The sequence below is a fragment of the Marmota marmota genome, unplaced genomic scaffold (assembly GCF_001458135.2).
Source record: "Marmota marmota marmota unplaced genomic scaffold, marMar, whole genome shotgun sequence".
Classification (NCBI taxonomy): Eukaryota; Metazoa; Chordata; class Mammalia; order Rodentia; family Sciuridae; genus Marmota; species Marmota marmota.
This window is the reverse complement of record NW_026000016.1, coordinates 9359666-9379932: the sequence shown is the minus strand read 5'-3', so window position 1 is coordinate 9379932 and position 20267 is coordinate 9359666. Positions and strand designations below refer to the sequence as shown.

Genomic DNA, 20267 nt, shown 5'->3' with positions numbered 1-20267 from the left:
TAACTTTTACTATTTTGAGGTATGTTCCCACTATTCCTTGATTTTCTAGTGTTTTGAACATGAATGGATGCTGTATTTTGTCAAATGTCTTTTCTGCATCTATTGAGATAATCATGTAATTATTGTCTTTAAGTCTATTTATCTGCTGAATTACTTTTATTGATTTCCATATGATGAACAAACCATGCATCCCCGGGATGAACCCAACTTGATCATGGTGCACTATCATTTTAATATGTTTTTGAATGTGATTTGCCAGGATTTTATTAAGAATTTTTGCACCTATGTTCATGAGGAATATTGGTCTGAAGTTTTTTTTCCTTGATGTGTCTTTGTGTGGTTTTGGTATCAGGTGTTTCTAGCTTCATAGAATGAGTTTGAAAGGGTTCCCTTCTTTTTCCATTATTCATGAAATAATTTAAAGAAAATTGGTGTTAGATCTTCTTTGAAAGTCTGGTAGAACTCAGTTGAGAATCCATCTGGTCCTAGACTTTTCCTTGTTGGCAGACTTTTGACAGTATCTTCAATTTCATTGCTTGAAATTTATCTGTTTAAATTTTCTATTTCCTTATTCAATTTGTGTAGGTTACATGTCTCTAGAAATCTGTTAATGTCTTTAAGATTTTTATTTTATGGGAGTATAAATTTTCAAAATGGTTTCTGATTATTGTCTGTAGTTTAGTAGTATCTATGGTGATATTCCCTCTCTCATCATACATTTTAGTAATTTGATTTTTTTTCTCTTTTTTTCTTTGTTAGCTTGGCTAAGGTTTTATCAATTTTATTTATTTTTGCAAAGAACCAACATTTGGAGGGGGGTGGTTACTGGGGCTTGAAGTCAGAGGAACTCAACCACTGAGCCACATCTCCAGTCCCATTTTGTATTTTTATTTTTAGAGACAGGGTCTTACTGAGTTGCTCAGTGCCTCACCATTGCTGAGGCTGGCTTTGAATTCAGCCTTCTGAACTGCTGGAATTACAAGCATGTGCCATTGCATCTAGCAGAACCAACTTTCTATTTTGTCAATTTTTTGAATTGTTTGTTTCAATTTCATTGATTTCAGCTCTGACTTTAATTATTTCCTGTCTTCTACTGCTTTTGGTGTTGTGTTACTCTTCTTTTTCTAGGGCTTTGAGATGTAATGTTAGGTTATTTATTTGATGACTTTCTATTCTTTTAATGAGTGAACTCAGTGCAAGAACTATTCTCTTAAAACTGCCTTTGGAATGTCCCAGAGATTTTGAAATGTTGCATCACTAATCTCATTTACCTCTAAGTATTTTTCTATATTTCATCTCTGACTTGTTCTGCCTATTATTTAATGTCCAGATTTTAGAGCAGCTCCCATTTTTTATTTTATCATTTATTTCTAATTTCATTCCATTATGATCTGATAGAATGAAAGTGTTATCTCTATTTTCTTTTTTGTATTTGCTAAGAGTTGCTTTGTGGCTTATGATATGATCAGTTTTAAAGAAGAATCCATATGCTGCTGAGAAGAAAGTATATTCAGTCATTGATAGAAGAAATATTATATATATGTCTGTTAAGTCTAAACTGTTAATTATATTTTCTTAGTTCTATAGCTTGTTCATTTTGGTTTTGTTTGGAGTATCTATCCAGTAATGAGAGAGGAATGTTAAAGTCACCCAGGATTATACTGTTGCAGTCTATTTGATTCTTGAAATTGAGAAGGGTTTGTTTGATGTACAAAGACACTACATTATTTGGGACATAAATATTTTACAATTGTTATGTCTTGTTGATGTACAATTCCCTTTATACGTATTAAATAGCCTTCTTTGTCCCTTCTGATTTACTTTGGCTTAAAGTTCACTTTATTTGGTAAGAGGATGGAAACCCCTGCTTGTTTATAGATCCATGTGAATGACATTTTCCCCAGGTTTTTCCCTTCAGTCTATGGATATCTTTACCTATGAGGTGAGTCTCGTGGAAACAGCATATTGTTGGGTCTTGCTTTTTAATCCTATATTTGAGTCTGTGTTTTTTATTGATGAGTTTAGGCCATTTACATACAATGTTATTATGAAAAATTATTTTGATTCTTTCATATTTATTTATTTCTGGTTTTTAATTTGAATTAGTTTCGCTTTTGATTGACTATTATTTAATTAAGTTCTTCCTTTTGCTGGTTTTCCATTTTATTTTTTATTTCTTCATGAAATATTTTATTGAATATGTTTAGTATTGCAGGCTTTCTGGTTGTGAATTCTTTTTACTTTTGTTTATAATGGAATATTTTTATTTCTTCATCAATTCTGAAGCTTAATTTTGCTGGGTATAGTATTCTTGGCTGGTGTGCATTTTCTTTCAGAGCATGGTATATAGTATTCTAAGACCTCCTAGCTTGGAGTATTTGGGTTGAGAATTCAGCTGAGATCTGGATTGATTTCCCTCTAATCATGATCTGACATTTTTCTCTGGCAGTCTTTAAAATTCCATCTTTATTCTGTATGTTAGGCATTTTCATAATAATGTGCTTTGGTGTCAGTCTGTTGTAATTTTGTATATTTGGGGTCATATAAACCTCCTGTATTTGATTTTACATTTTATTCTTAAGGTTTGGGGATTTTTCTAGTATTTCAAATCATTGAAAAGATTTTGCAATTCTTTTGTTTGTGTCTCTGAGCCTTCATCTATCCTGATAAATCTTACATTTGGTCTTTTTGTGATATTCCCTATTTTTTGGAAGTTCTGTTCATGATCTCCACATATTTTCTCCATGGTTAACTTTATTTTTAATATTATATTTTGTCTTCATTGGCTGCAACTCTGTCTTCCAAGTGGTCTAGTCTGTTGGTGATGCTTTCCATTTAGTTTTTAATTTGTTTTATTGATTCCTTCATTTCAAGGAGTTTTGCTTTTTTTTTTTTTCCAGAATCTCTCTCTTTATTGAAGTGATCTTTTGCTTCCTGAATTTTCTCTCTGATTTCACTCCTTACATCATCCTTTACCTTGCAGGTCAGTTTAACAATGAACATTCTAAACTCCTTCTCTGACATTTCTTCCACTGTGGTATCAATGAATTCTGTTACTGAAATACCTTGGTTTGTTTGGGGCAATTTGTTTCCTTGCTTTTTCATTTTGTCTGTGTGTCTACCCTCTAACAGTATGGATGGGTCGGAGGCAGTAGAGTTTCTACCCTGTGGACTTTTATTGTCCCTGGATGATTCCAATACCTTGCCATTTAGGGAAAGTCAAATAATAGCAACAACTAATGCAAACAATATACACAATTAATCCAAGTAGTTCCTGCTATGATATCTACAATGTTAATTGTCACAATAAACAGATCAGTTATTGCCCATAGTAAAAACAGTTAAGTTTGCAAAAAGATTTACAATTTCAAATGATGAACATGGGGAGAACAGAAGTGATATGGGATGTGATGATTATGAAGGAGCAATAAAGAAACTATAAGTAAAAAGTTAAAGGAAGAGTGAAAGAGAGAACAATAGAGATTGGCTTTTAGTAGAAGAAAAGAGAGAGAGAATGAAGAGAAACACATAAGTGAGAAAAAATCTATAAAGTAAAATCTAAAAAAGTAAAAGAATACAAAACAAAACTGAAATGTACTAATCAAACATTCCAGTCCTCAAAAAAACTGATCTATGAAAAATAACTGGCTTCAAAAATGCTAGAAATGAGAAAAAAATGTGTATGTATAAATGTCCATGAACCGTTAAGGTCACAATTAAACAAAGAAAAGAAAAAAAAAAAGAGTGTGTGAGAGAGAAAAGAATCTCAATGAAACGTTAAAGAATTATTCCTATTGGATTTCAAAAGATTCTCAGCTTCTCCTCTCAGCAGTGTTAGGTGGGGTCATCTGGAACGTGAGGGATCCCTCAGAATTGCTGGAGTGAGTGCAGTATCAGTAGGCTGAATTCCTGGAGGCCAGGTTTAGGCTTAGGTCACTCCAGACCTTTTGCTGAATGCCAACTGGTCTGGAGATTTTAAATCAGTGCATTTCCAGGGCCCAGCAATTGAGACTATTGTGCAGCATGCCTTTCACTTTAGTCTGGCAGTGTCTTTGATCTCTTATCACTTCCTACCCAGACATGTCTCAAGTCTCCTAAAAATGTGGGTTCACTGAATTCCCTATTCCTCCACTTTGTTCATGAAGGGACTGCTCTGGCTGGTGCCTCCGGAGGTGGCAGTGGAGGTGGCACTGGGGATCTCTTCTTATTTTATGATATCCAACCTCCCGAGTCCCCAATCTGCTTTGAATGTCTGGTATTAAATCCCAGTAAAGACCCCTCCCCCTTTTTTTTTCCACCCACATTGCTAAGTGGCTCCCTCTCTGATTTCTGGGTTTCACACTATGGAGCAGCATGGAAAGCGACCTTCTCTATTCTGCCATCTCAAAAACCCCAATATTCGGATTTTTATTACCATAGATTACTTTGTCTGTTTTTTTTTATGCCCTTTGGCACATGTTCACATATGTATGTTTCCCCCCTAGGAACAGAATTACTGGGTCATAAGGTGTGAGCTGTTCAGCTTTAGTAGATAATACCAAATAATTTTCTAAATTACCAGTACCAATTAACATTGCTATCAGCCATCTGGGAGTGACCTTTGCCCCACATCCTTTCCATAGAGGACTATCAGGCCTTTCTATTTTAATCTTTCTGGGGGATTTGAAATGGTTTCTTTTCTCTTTGTGATCTTAATTTCCATCCCACATAATGTCCCCTTTCCATATCTTTTTTTAATATTTATTTTTTAGTTGTAGCTGGACATAATACCTTTATTTATTTATTTTTATGTGGTGCTGAGGATCAAACCCAGGGCCTTGCACTTGCTAGGTGAGGGCTCTACAGCTGAGCCACAACCCCAGTCCCCCCTTTCCATATCTTTGCAGGCTGTTTGCATATCCTCCTTTGTGGAATGTCTGTTCAAGTCTTCCACTTTTCTATTTGGTTACCTATTTCTTATTGATCTTTAGGAATCCTTTCCTATTTTGAAGATGAGCTTTCTATTGGTTAGACAGGTGTCAAATATCACCTTTTATTCCATGGATTTTGATTTTACTTTTTTCATGTCTTTGAGTGGTGAGTGTTCTTAATTTTAATGTAGTCCAATTTATCAATCTTTTTATCCTCGGAGACTCTTTTTGTTTCTTTTCTAAGAAATCTTGCCTAGCCTAAGGCCCCAAAGACAATCTTCTTTTATTTCCTGGAATATTTAATTTTAAATAAAGCACATTTATAATATGCTTGTCATATTTATAAGAAATCATTACAGTCTGCCTGTAATAGATTTTTTTTGTGTGTGAATGGTATAAAATAAGGATCGGGTTCATTTCTTACAGAATTGGTAACAAATGACCCAACATCATTCATTGAAAAGATGTCCCCCATCATAAATCAAAAGTCCATACATGTATATAAATTAGTTTTCAAACTCATTTTTTGGCCCATTGAACTTTTTAAATTTCTTTTGTTAATTAAAATTTCTAATTAGTTTTACATCAAATCATGGTATTCGATAAAAAATTCTTGCATAGTTTCTTTTCTTCTAAAGATTCTTACCTATTGTTGAAAGTTTGCATTTCCACATAAATTTTAGAATCAGCTTGTCAGTTTTCATAAAAACCTACTGAAATTTTTATTGTGTTTGAATATATTCATTAAATTAAGGCTACTGAATTTAGAGAGAACAAACATCTTTACATACCAAGTCTTCCAATGCATATATATATTTTAAGATCCTCTAGATTTTTTAAAGTGTTTTGGTTTTCTGTATAAAGGTATACACCTTTTATTAGGTTTATTCCTAGGCACTTGGTGTTTTCCAAACTATATTGTATCTTTATTTTTTGTAAATTATATTTATTTTGGGTGGAAAAGAAATACAATGGATTGTTTTATATATTGACTATATACTCATCATTCCTCCTAATTTCTCTTATTCATTTCAATAATTCATTTTAATAATTTATCTGAAGATTCTTACAGGTTTTCTTTAACCTGATCATTTCACCTGTGAATGATGAATTTCATTTCTTATGTTCTGACTTTATGTTTCATTTTTTTTCTTCTTCATTGCACTGGCCGTGAAATTGATTAGACATCATCATCACGTTTGGATCATAGTGGGGCTTTTATCATTTCACCAATAATAATGTTTGCTATAAGTTCTTTGATACATACTCTTTGTCAGATTAAATAAATTTCCTTCTGTTCTTAATTCCCTGCGTTTTCTTTTTTAGAAACTTAGAATCATAAATGTTGAATTTTATCAAATGTGTTTTCTGTGTCTTTGAGATAATCTTTCTTATGAATTTCTTCTTTATTTTGTTAATATGATGAATTCATTAATTGATATTATATTGAATAAGGCCTATATTCCTAGATTCATTTAACAGTCATCTGTTATATGTCCTTTTGAATAAGTGCACCTGCTGGTCCCTTTTGCCAATCACTTGGACCATCTCCATTTTCTCTCTGTCTCTCTTCCACTACTGTATCCATCTTACCTGGGACCTGACACACACGTAGTGGATGGTAGCACTTAGTAGTTACTAAATACACATTTATTTGGCAGTGATAGATGCTTTTAATGAAATCATTAAAATCAGCCTAAAATCAGCCTACATAGGAGACATTATAGAAATTGGTTAGATCTTTTAAAATTTTAGTCCCATAATTATTTATATTATATTTTAGGACATAGTCCAGCAAAATGAAGTACCATGTTTACAATTCCTATTAATAGAGCACTGAAAAACTAGTATATGGTTAAGGTACTATGTATTTATGAGAATATTCTGATTTAGGATTTCCAGAGAGTCTCTATTAAATTATTTGGATTTAGGAACTGGCTTTGGAATCTGAGAGACTCTGTGTTCTAACCTCTGCTTTAAGGCAGAATATTTAAGAAATGTTGAGAAAGCTGGTGTGGCTAGAACACAGAATGGAGAAGGCAAGGTTGGAGAGTTAGGGTGTGGACAAATCAAATAGACCTTGAAGACCACTCTATGAACTTTGATAATTGTTTTAGACTCTTTTAGAGTCTTGATCATGTCACTTGATCTGTGACATTATCTGACTTGTGTTTTAATAGGACACTGGCTGCTTTGTTGAAACACACTGAAGGGTGATAAAGGCAGAAACAGGGAAATCCAGAGGGAGAGATTATGATAGTACAAATAGTGATGATGTTGGCTGGACCCAGGTTGTGGCAGGAAAACTAATAAAAAATAATCAAATTTTGGATGTATTTTGAAAATCAAACATAAGACTGTTTGGAAAAGTTGAATGGAGGATAAAGAAAAAGAGAAGTCAAGGGTAACTCCAAGGTTTCAGCCTGAGCCTTTAGAAGAATGGACTTACTATTGTGTGAAATAAAAGGGATTTCACAAATAGTAAGTAGGTTTGGAGGAAGAGAGTTTGATACAGAGGATCAGTTGGGAGCAGTTTGAGTTTGCAATGTCTATTAGCCATCCAAATAGAGGCCAAATAAGCCCGGAGTTAATGGATTAGGTTCAGCCTGGAGATACTTATAGAGAAGCCATTGGCATACAGATGAGAATTAAAATCAAGAAAGTTGATATAATCACTAAGAGGATGCATGTGAAAGGAAAAGGAAAGATACCCAAGAACTGAGCCCTGGCATTTTGATATTTAGTAAAGGGAAAGGGCAAAACAAGTAAGAGGAATTGAAAAGGAGTAGCTTTGGGGAAACCAGGCGAGTATGGTGTCCTAGAAGCTCAGTGTAGAAAGTATCTTGAGAAGAGAGGGCATTTACTCTCTTAAGGTCTATGAAGGCTGAGAACTAACCACTGGATTTAACAATATTACAGCACATTGTGTTACTGAAGGGAACACTGGTGCAGAAGAAAGGAGGTCATTTCAGGATCAACGTCTTTGAGTGGATGAAATGCTGTGGGATTCGGCATAAGGCTCACTTTGCATTATTTCTGGTTAAAAAGCAAATCAGGCAGAAAAATCCCCAAATCCCAAAGTAGTAAGCCACTTGAGCAATAAGGAAGAATATCCTAATAAACCTGTAAAACTCTGGAATGAGGCAGTAAATCTCCTTAACTGGGACTTATTTCAATCTTTAGAGATACTCTGTAAATAATATGAGGCTTTCCACTTGGTCATCAGGTGGGACACTCCTGTGATAATGCTAAATTTCATCTCATTATTTAATATACAAGTATACTTGTTTATCAATCTCTTGGTCAGTTGCAAAAAAAGTTCCCCCAATAAAATTTCTGAATACCAATAAAACACACACTTTCAATTTCTAGCCATTTTTTTATTGTCACTGTTTCATAAAACAAAATGCAATAGGTTATTCTTTTGTAAATTTAGTTAACAAACAAGTTGAAAAGGGAAACCTGAGGCAAAGCCTATGACAGTTAATGTTCCAGACATTCATTAACTTATAGTAAATGACTAAAATGACCCAGTCATTAGCAATTTTACTTCTGTAATAATGAGTATTGAGACTGGAACACTTCACAAGTTTGAATTCTAAAATTTTGGTTTGATTCATAAATTATACACAAAATAGTAAAAAATATGACTTTGAAATATTCATTTTATAATATCCGGTTTTTCAATCTTAAAAACCATGAATTATTAAGGATTATCATAAGAGATATTGTTTCACTTTTTAAAAAATTTAGAGTTATAGACTAAGTGAACATAACATTAAATAAGGCAACTGAAGTTATAGTACTTGATTGTTTCCCTTATTTGAGATTATAATAGTTCTGTTCCTATCCCAGGAATGAAAAGGAGAGATGAGACAAGGTGAGCTAAGCTCCTGGCTGGGAAAGAGAAACAGAAAGAGTGGAGCAAGAGGAGAGATGCTTAGTCATTAAATGACAAGTGCTCACCTAGACAATAACAATATGTAGATTTGGTCAGCCCTATTAAATTCTGTCGCAGTTTTGACAACAAAACCAAGCCACTTACACAGAAATAGCTTAGATGTTTGTTTGTAGGATTCATCTCAGCACAACATAAGGTGCTCTGGACCCTCAGACCCAGTAGGTCAGTGCCTTTGGTAAACAGCCTCTGTAAGCCTGTTTCTGGTGAATCTTTCTGGCATCATGATGTTATTATGAAGGCTGAGTGAGATTTTAGCTAGTAAAAAGCACAACATTCCTAAAACTATTACTATCGTAGTTTAATAATTTGTTTTCCTAATTGTAATGATTTTTCAAGGGCAGAGAAAAGGAGGCAGAAGTATCTACAGCATCTTGAAATTATCTATGTGGTCTTGAATTTATTGTGTGTATATGGCCTTGAAATTAAGTGTCTTTAACAATGACCCCTAGTGTAACTATTACAGCAGTAACATCATTGAATAAAATTAAGAGCTAAGCAAAAGATCTCTATCCTGTCCCTAAGCTAGTAAATCCCTTTATAATTCTTTAGCCTCAGCTTAAACAGATGAGCTATACATATTCATCTGTGGTAGTTAAATAAATTATCCCTATTTTCTCAGGCATACAAACATAGACAATTATATCTTCATTAACACTGATGAAAAAAATGTAAATGTTTTATAACTAAAATTGCACATATGTTCAATTATTTTGTTTTTAAAATAGTAGAGAAATAGTATTTACCAAAATGAAAAACAAAAGTAAGGTAAATAAAAAGAACAGGTGTTAGGGATTCAAATAATGGGAGACATCACAGACTTTGTTTATTATAGCATTTCTCTTACAGGAATTCTACAACTTACTTTTTGCTGTGACACCTGCTTTGAACTGAAAGTGAATTATTGAGTAGTTAAAAATCATACGGGGCTCCAATGATTTCTTTCTTTCTTCTTTTTTTAATATTTATTTTTTAGTTGTAGTTGGACACAGTACCTTTATTTTATTTATTTTTATGTGGTGCTGAAGATCGAACCCAGGGCCTTGCATGTGCTAGGCAAGTGCTCTACTGCTGAGCCACAACCCCAGCCCCTCTTTTTTAAAAATTTTATTTATTCAATTTAGTTGTTGATGGACCTTTTTTTTTTTATTTATATGCTGTGCTGAGAATCGAACCCAGTGCCTTACACATTTGAGGCAAGCACTCTACCACTAAGCCACAACCCCAGCCTGACTTCTTTCTTAATATACTAATGTATACCTTTCTTAGAATGTTACAGAGCACAGAAAACTGTTTTCAGATTTTGCAACTTGTAAGGAAACTATGATGCCCCCACATTTCTAATCACTATCACTCTCCTTTATTATTCCGTAGCATTTTAATCTTTTTCTAATATATAATTTATCTTTTTATTGCTTATTTTATGTTTCATTCCATAAAAATGTAAGGGCTGCTAGACAGGGATTTTTTTGTTTGTTTCTGGCCCCTATAAGTATGCCAAGAACTTAGAGCAGTGCCTTCACATATAAAAGCAGATAAATAAAGATCTGCTTAATGAATGAACGAATTCTTGTCTCCTTTTAAAAGTCTAAGTACTCTTCCTTTGATCACATTATTACATATAAATGGCATCTTTTGATATCTTTGGCTTAATATCTGGTTTCAATTTTGTCTTACATAGGTACATGGCCCTGCACAGTCTCCTAAAAGCAGTCCCACATGATTTTCTGGAATGACTTACCAAGTTGACCTTTCCTGCTACTGAAAGAACAATAAATCCTCTGCGTGAAACCAATAGTAAGCTCAACCCAGAAGTCTTTAAATACTCAATTTCACTATAATTTCTTTTGTTCTAAGATTTTTGTTAATGACTTGAATGACTTGTTTGATTAAATTGATAAGTAAAAATTGTGTATTTATGATATACAGTGTAATGTTTTGATATGTATATATACATGTATAGTTAACATATGCATTACCTCACAGACTTTTTTTTGTGGTGAGAACACTTACAGTCTACTTTTACCAATATTCAAGTATACAATGTATTGTTATAATCTATAGTTACTATGATGCGTAATAGATTTAACCTATTCCTCTTATCTAAAATTATGAATGATTCCCCCAAAATCTCCCTGACCTTCCCCACACCCAGTCTCTAGTCTCTGCTTCTAAGTTTGACTTTTTTGGATTCCACATGTAAGTAAGATCACACAGTGTTTCTCCTTCTGTTCCTAGCTTACACAGTGTGCTCCAGATTCATCCAGTTGTTGCAAATGATGATTCGTTCATTTTTAAGGCTCAATAGTACTCCACTGTATATATGTACCTCGTTTTCTTTATGTACTAATCTGTTGATGGAAATCAGCTGATTCTATATCTTGGCTATTGTGAAGAGTGCTATAATGAACATAGAAGTGAAGAAATCTCTTCAATAAACTAATTCCATTTCCTTTGTATATATCCCTATTAGTGGGATTACTGGATCATAAGATAGTTATTTTTTAATTTTTTGAGGAAATTCCATGTCATTTTCTAAAATGGCTATACTAGTCTACAATCTTACAAAAAGTTTATGAGGGTTTCCTTTTCTCCTTATCCTTTGCCAACACTTCCCTTTCACCTTTTTGATAACAGGTGTGAGGGAATAATTGTGGTTTTAATTTGCATTTACCTTATTAGTGACATTGAATTTTTTTAATATACTTGTTGGCCATTTGTATTTTCTGTTTTGATAATTGTCTGTTCAGACCATTTGCACATTTTATTTTGGATTTCTTATTTTATTGAAGTTAAGTTATTCAGGAGTCTTATATATCCTGGATATTCATCCTTTGTCATATGTCTAGCTGGCAAATATTTTCTTCCATTTTGTAGGTTGCTTATTCACTTTGCTGTTGCCTTTGCTTTTTAGTTTGTTATAATTCTGTTTGTGTATTTTTGCTTATGTTTTTGGGATCATATTGAAAACATTTACTGCCCAGACAAATGTCGTGGAGATTTTTCCATATGTGTTCTGCTACTTTTATAGTTTTAAGGGTTTTTTTTTTTTTTTTTTTGCTTGTTTTTGTGTTTTGTTTTTGGATACCAGGGATTGAATTTAGGGGAACTCAATCACGGAGCCACATCCCCAGCCCTATTTTGTATTTTATTTAGAGACAGGGTCTCAAAAAGTTGCTTAGTGCCTCACTTTTGGCAAGGCTGGCTTTCAATTTGTGATCCACCTGTCTCAGCCTCCCAAGCCACTGAGATTACAGATGTGAGCTACCATGCCATGCATAGTTTTAGTATTTATGTTCAAATATTTAATCAATTTTGAGTTGATTTTGGTGTAGTGTTTGAGGTGAATATCTAATTTCATACTTCTCCATGTGGATATCCAGTTTTCCCAGCACTTGAAGGACTTTTAATTAATTAATTAATTAATTAATTATTTTTTTGGTAGTTGTAGATGGACAGCGTGCCTTTGTTTTATTTGCTTATATTTTGTATGTGGTGGTGAAGATCGAACTTAGTGCCTCACACATGTTAGGCAAGTGCTCTGCCACTGAGCCACCAGCCCCTTGAATGACTTTTACAATATATCATTTTTATGTTGACATTTCTGTAGAAAATATTAATTGTATCTATATCTGCATTCTTTCCAGTTTCCCCCCATCCTTTAATAGTATTGACTAGGTCCCTACTGTTTTAACATAATCATCATTTTCTCATTTACTCATTTAGGACACATTTGTTTCATTATATTTTATAAAATTCTCAATCACTGTTATCTTGTGTATATATGTATAAAATCATATTCTTGCAGAAACCAATCTTGGTTCTAAATCTGGGTTTTGATTCTCTAGTCTCCTAAAACTTTTTTATGTGGTAGAAGGGAATTCTTTCTTTTTTTCTCTGCATTATCTTTTGATGGACTTCTAAGATTTCTTCAAATTCAAAAGTAATTTTTTACTAGAGACAGTCCTGTGATACATCTCCTGAGAAAGGTTGCTGTGTTTTTTAGATTTCCTTCCACAACATCATCTTGTGATATCTTAAAGAACTTCTTCTTCCCTCATCTCTATTTCTACCATGCCTTAATTCTTTTATTTAACTAATTTGTGTATTTTGAAGATACAATACTTTCAGAGTTCTACTAATTATGTAGCTGGCTGGCACTTTGCTTTAGTCCAAAAGGAATGACAATAGTTATTAGTTCTTGGCTTCATATACTATGTTAACATAGGAAAGACTTTTTTGCTTCAAAATAATCTTTTTATTATGTTTGTTATGCTATCAGTGATGCAATATTAGATTTTCTCCCAGTTCTTAGTTTTCCTCCTTAGAGGCATTTACTCTAGAAGACATATTTTTGGTGTTTTCTTTGTCAAAATTCCAAAGATATATTGTCATATGTTCTCATGTTCAATGATAATCTAGATCTCTATTTTAGGGCTTCTAAATTCTAATTCAGAATTTAAGCTGTTTTGGATAATGAAGATTATCAACTTCTGTCACTTTTCTTTTTTCTTTCTTTCTTTTTATTTTTGATTTTGCCTAGTCATTTTAAAGGTTCTTGCTCCAAAAGTTAATCTTTTCTTCCTTGGTTCACAGAACTCATATGTAATGATACTAAAATGTAATGGTTAATCACATGTGGCGGGTAGTTCACTTAAAAATGGTTACTGATTTTCAGTTTTTATGCCTCCTATTAAGTTAGGTTCAGGTTATTAATCAATCCCTGAGACAAACTGTGATCTCTTTCTATATCAGATTCCAGTCAGGACCCTCTTCCTATACCTGACATACACAGTCTAGCTATGGTATATCTATTTAAAAAATATACTTGAATATGCTTGTAACTGTAACAGAAGTTATCCAAACTTTTGGTCATAAAAGTGTTTAGAATATAGCAGGAGAAAATGGCATGAAACACTTGAGTATGAAATAAATATATTAAAAACATGGGGTGGGTGATGAGAGACTAGGGCAATCAATTAAGAATAAATAAATGGCAGATGGGGAAGGATCTTCTTAGAAAGTGAATCATTAGAGCAGGGGAAATATTTTATGTGTGTTCATAAAACTGCCCAACTAGAGGAGTGAGTAAAGAAAGACTCTTATGTCATTTAAAATTTTACATATTATGAGAACATTTATAGAAATACGAATATATAACAAAATATTAACTGAAATACTTCTGGTTGTATTTTTTTAATTTACATATTTTTATGCTTCACAATCTTGTACTGAAGATTCCTGGGTATGATTTTGTTTATCATGTTCAACAGAATTTAAACATGGGATTTGTTGTGATGAAGAATATAGGGAAGATTAGGAGGGGTAAAAGGAGTGGGGAAGGATCCTCTTTTTCCCTAGAATCTAAACAGAGGAGAGGTATGATTCACCATCTTATAGTGGAAAGAAGCTTTTGCTCTTTGTGTGGAACATGGCAGCAATCATTCTCTAGTTAGATCAACGACAGAACTGCAAGGTGAACTGTATTGGTGACTAACTCATTTTCCCTCACCTACAGCACCCTCTTTTCCCAAGATCAAGCAATTTTCTTGTGTAATGAACTGTATCTGCTATCAAGTGGCCTGGAATTAAGAGGTCCAAAGCATCTTCCAAGTCCTTGTTTCCTATTTGGCATCATGATGTCCTTTGCTGCTGAAACACTGATCTGTGTTTTCCAAAGCTATAAAAAGGAGGAATGCAAAAATGAATAGAACTATAGAACAATTTTATATATAGGAGAAAGGCTTCAAAAAATTTAAATTATTCAGGGAAGAGTTTTCTAGCTAATAGGTTGTCAAATTCTTGGCATCAAATGCTTTTGTCTGGTTGATAGCCTTTTGGTCAGCTTTGTAGCAATCAGAGGGGAGCAGATGGAAAAAGAACATGCTTTGAAACCAATATCAACATTCAAAAGTGGGTTTTAGTAGTTTGATTTATGCCCATAACATACCCAAAGTCTAGAGAGAGTGAGTTCAAGGAAAAGACAAAAATATAAGTAAACTAGGTAATAAAGAAAAAAAGAGAAATATAGAATTCAAACTATACATTTTCTTAATTTACTAGGTCTTACATGGACATAGAAAATAAGAGAACTGAAATAAATTTACTTGATCAGCTCAAAATCCTAATTATATTTTCTCATAATGTCAGTGTTTTTAATTTTTTCTGTTAGCAGACAATATATTAATCACTTATTCTACTAACCCTTTCTGTTATAGTTGTTACACATTTAATGTTTTATATATTCATAAATTACCTTTTGGCGTTTACCGAAAATATCACCAGCTAGCTAATGAAAATATCTGCTGGGAGACTTTCCATATTTTATATGGAAAATGGACATTTATTAAAAGCTGCATATTTATTGGTGATTTTATAAATCAAAAGCACAGTATCAATGGGTAGATTCAGGAAATAAATGGAGCTACTAAAGAGAGAAGGTACTTATTCAATGACAGTAATTAATTCAGTGTGAAAATAACAAAATTCCACAAATATTTACAACATTAGTATAAATTGTTAGTTGTAATACCAAAATATGTTGACTAAAGCTGATTGCAAATGTCTACATTTTATGAACTATTTTAACTAGGAATGACTTTACCTTTAATTAAGAAGTGAAACAATGTAAGTCCCTAAACTTTATAACAAAATACAAAAACTTCAAAGATGGAAATAAAACAATTTGGCTCTTTGTGAGCATTTTTATGATCTATAAGAACACCTTATAAATTACTCTTAAAAGAAAAATGTGATTAAATTCAATTGCACTTGAGTAAAGCCTAGGTAGATAATTTCAGAGACAAAACTGGTTATAAACCCAAAGCCAGTCCTTTGCAAAAAGAGAAAGGAATGTTTTTAAAAACCAGATCAACGTGAATTTAACATAAAAGAGCCTGACTAGGTCTTAAGATCCAGAGCTGGAGTGATCATTGATTTAATCCAGTATGGAACTTATTACATATTTATACATGTTCTTGTTGCACTTGTGTTTTCCTATACCCCTCTTCTAAAATATCAGGGAATTCAAATGTTTTCAGTCTGTCTGAATAAGCTAGCAATTTTGGGAAATTTTAAATCATGGTCAAACTCATAAATCTTGAGTGATATCATGTTTGTGTAATCCTTTTAAAAAATAAGCGGACAATATGTTTAAAAAGACAAATATGGTCATTTCCATCTAGTAAGTATTTCCAATTTTGAGAGTATTCTCAGGAAATTATAAAAAATCAAATAAAAACAAAAAACTTTATTATAATAGTGTTTATTCTTTATAAAGCAAAAATAATGAAACTTTCAACAATATGAACCCTGGCTTAGTAAATTACACTTATCAACTTGAATGTTACAATCATGTAAAAAAGGACAAATATAAAGGTTATGTAGCTATGTAGGAAAATGGATATAGGTTAAAGGAAATTACTAAATTATGTTGTTCTTATATGTATATGGAAAAACTGACTATTGTAACTACAAAAAAAAAACCAGAATTTTTATTGAATAACACTTTCGATGTAGGATTTTTTTCTCTAAGCACTATGGAATGGTTATAGCAGGTATTTATCTGTCTCCTCACACTACCTTCATGCACAACAGTAGGCCTTCCAACAAAATGGAACAGAAACACAAAGAGCCAAAAAATGGAGAGGCACCACCTGTACATTTAGAGGTATTCATGATTCTTCATTTGGGAGACCTGACTTCATTCTTACTTTTGGATTCTATGAAAAAAAAAATCACCAATATCTTTATGATAAATTCCTACTTTTTGCTTCTACAGTTCAAATAGGTATCTGCAAATCAAGAAACAACACTAAGGCAATTTTTATATTTCTTTCATAATCTTTAACTTGCATTTTAAAAATGATCTGTATAAGAATAGCAAGTGCCACAGGCTAGCTAATTGCATTGCAAATAGTGTTATTTTTCCTAGGGTAGGAAGTGTACTTATTGTAGAGACAGTTCCTTAAATAATATAGCTAAGGTAAGCTAACATTTTTAGACAATATTCCAACTAATGCTAAGCAAAACATGTTAACATCATATCTTTCTTTTGTTCTTTAGTTATACCTGTGCTTTAAATGACAATTTCAGGGATAAAAATTATCTTTTTTGCTTTGAAGAGAAAGACACTATATAAGAATTCTAGTGGATTATGTCCTTTACATCTGACTTTAATCTTTGCCTAAGAATTTATTTATTTTTTGTTGTCTTTCATGTACTGTTTACCAAGTGCCAGATAACATATGGTATAGTCCGCAAACCCTATTCTATTTGCTCTTCACAAAATTTCTGTGCTGTAATGATTCATCAATGACAAGAAACCTTCCCTCTTTTCCATAATTATTAAGAATGTTTTGGACGGGCACTGCTTTCAGTAACAGAAACCCAAAGATAATTAGGAGAGGGGCCTGATGTAAACAAAACAAAAACTGCCTGCAGTCTGGCTGGGCACAAATAACCAAGAGGCCACTAGCCACTTGTAGGTTCAAACAGGAACTACTTTATTGCCCGAACCCCACGGGAACTCTCCATAACTCCATGGAAACTCCGCGAGAACCAACGGGAACTCAAAAGTAGCGGGCGCCGGAGGTAGCAGGAACCGCCTTATTGCTGGACAGCAGAGGTTTATATACCAACTGAATACACAGCTTGTTTCACTTTAGCATCATCCAGTTACAGGAATCAGTCATTATCTTAATAATTATACACAGCTTAACTTAATTACTATCATCTTAATGGCTCGCTGGCGTCACCTCCCAACCACTCCTTCTGGCAAAATGCCAGGCACCATCCCGATGTGGCAGTGGCTCTCAACAAAAGTCCACATATAGGGATAAATGCTATATCAGTGGCATGGACAAACTAAAGTATGTGGGGAATTATTAGCTATGTGGGGCTTAATTCTATTGGATATGCACCCCAAAAGCACTATAGTGCCATCCTTAAGATTTGCATACTTCTAGCTTTTAATTCTCTCACCCCCACCCCCATTAAAGCTTTAGGATTGAAAATAGGCATTGAATGAAGGAGTAACACCAACATACTATTTGGATTTCCATGAAATTAACCAATTTAAAATTTTTGACGATTAGAGGATCATAAAGTGCTGTACTCAAATGTGTTTGGAAAGTGAGGAACACCAGGAAATACGTACAATTTACACTTGAAAATAATTCTATATTGAACTTTATCTTAACTTACATGGAATCTTGTATGAGAAGTAAATAACTGCAAGCAAATTATTAAAAATATGAAGAAAAATTCAATACTGAAAATATCCTATTTACACTTTCCCTGTGAATTTAGAAAAGATTATAATTCATTTTTAGACTACCTGTCCTTCACATATATAAAATTTAAAAATTATGGGGCACAATGCTAAATGTTCTATAAAGAGTAATGACAAATTAGCATAGGATTATAAGTTGTAAATGTATTAAAGATAAATCATAAAGTAAAAACGTATTTCTCAATCACAAAACTTAAAAATCTGTACACTGTAGTAGGCAGAACAGTGGCCCCCAAAGGTGTTCATGTCTTACTCACCCAACCCTGTGAATGTTAGGTTATATCACAAGGGGGAATTAAAATTGCAGATGGAATTAAGCTTGCTAATCAGTTGATCTTAAAATGGGAAGATGTCCTGATTATCTGGGTGGGTTCAACTGAATAGCAAAGTCCTTTTTATGTGGAAGAGGGAGGCAGTATAAAAGAAACAGTGAGCTGGCAATATGACTGCCAGATGTTGCTGGCTTTGAAGATGGAAGAAGATGCTAAAGAGCCAAGGAATGTGAGCAGCCTCTAGGAGCTGGAAAAGGCAAAGTAACATACTCTCCCTAGAGTTTTCTGAAGTAGACTCATCTTGCCAAAACCTTGATTTTAGTCTCACGAGACCCATTTTGTACTCTGACTTCTAGAATTACATTTGTTTTAATCCATTAAACTTGTGGTAATATTTTTACTTTAGCAGTAGGAAGCTAATACACATATCCACATTGAACAAGATAATTTTGGCTGTATATGTCAGAAAACCTAGGATAATTGTAGCTTAAATAAAAGTTTATTTCTCTCCAGGTAAAAGTGGATGGAGGTAGAAATTCAAGGGTGATTTTGGTATTCCAGTGTCAAGGACTCAGCTCTTTCAGTCTTGTTGCTCTGCCTTCTGTAAGGATCTTGAGCCAGCAGGTCTAATTTCAACCAGCAGGAAGAAGGAAAGAATGGTGAATCATCTTCTTTTGAAGAACTTCCTCAATGTTGCACACACCATTTCCACTTTTACATCTCATGGTCAGATCTAATAGCACAGTAGCACCTAGTAGCAGAGAGGGAAATAGAGACATTATTTCAAGGAGCTATATAATAAAGAGTAGACAGTTCTATCATTAAAGAGTAGGAAAAAAATTGGGGACAACTAGGTATTGAAATTGTAGAATGAAGCTATAACCATAATACTATGGTATTGTGATTTTTTTTCTCTCATTGTTTTAAGAACATAAAGCAAACCCGACCAGATTTTTGATCAATCAAGACAAAGGTCTTCATTCCACAAAGTTATTGAACAATTGCTATGTAATTGTATTTACTAGATTTTGCATATACACATTCATTAAAACATGCATATATACATGTTGAATGAATGATAGAAGACATCATACTCAAACTTCAAGGCTATAATTCATGGGAGTGGAATGCTTGGCTGATATTAGCATTAAAAATAATTTTTAATGTCTATTTGCGTGTTACTTAGGGCCCTGGCAGGAGACTGATGACTTATTCAAAGAGTAACAGAAGAAAATATAATGAAGAGACTATTTACAAAGGTATGGGCAGGTTTCAAGGGAAGGAATGATAAAGCATCCAATGAATACCATCCATAGGCCTTAAAGCACAAATTGAAGAAGGAGTTTCTGGAACTTTGCAAGGTCTTTAGGCATGGGACAGAGGTGTCTGACAAAAGCTATGGGCCTTAGTAGAATGAAGCTATAACCACAATCAGGCAGGAAGAAGAGTGGAATATCCCAACTCTTTCTTCCTCTCTGTTTTCTGAACATTTGTCAATGCCTCCCAAATTGGTTGAAACCAAACAGAAACCAGAGGGCAAAGGACTTGGTTGATGTGGTCCACAGAAGTCAGCCACTCAAAGCATGGAATGAATTTTATGAGTGAGTAACAAGCATCATATGAAAAAGCAAAGCACTTATAGAGCTGGGAACAATTTTAAAAATCTTAACCTAAAAGAGAAAGGGAAAAGATCTGAACAGAGCTGTGTCAGACCTGGCACAAAGAAAGATTAAGAGAATGATCAAAAAGTAAACCAGTGGGAGGGGCACAATGGCTGGTCTAGTTATACAAGTAGGATAAAGAGAGTGAGCAAAAAAAAAAAAAAAAAAGAAAAA

General features: G+C 33.4%; 1 long non-coding RNA gene across 1 annotated transcript in view; it reads right to left on the bottom strand.

Annotated features, from left to right (window-relative positions):
* Positions 1-16116: 16116 nt before the first annotated feature.
* LOC107140419 overlaps positions 16117-20267 on the bottom strand; it is an 8149-nt gene continuing 3998 nt past the window's right edge. Inside the window, exon 4 of the long non-coding RNA XR_001503272.2 lies at positions 16117-19183. This is a non-coding gene — a long non-coding RNA (uncharacterized LOC107140419). The remainder of the gene's footprint in view (positions 19184-20267) is intronic.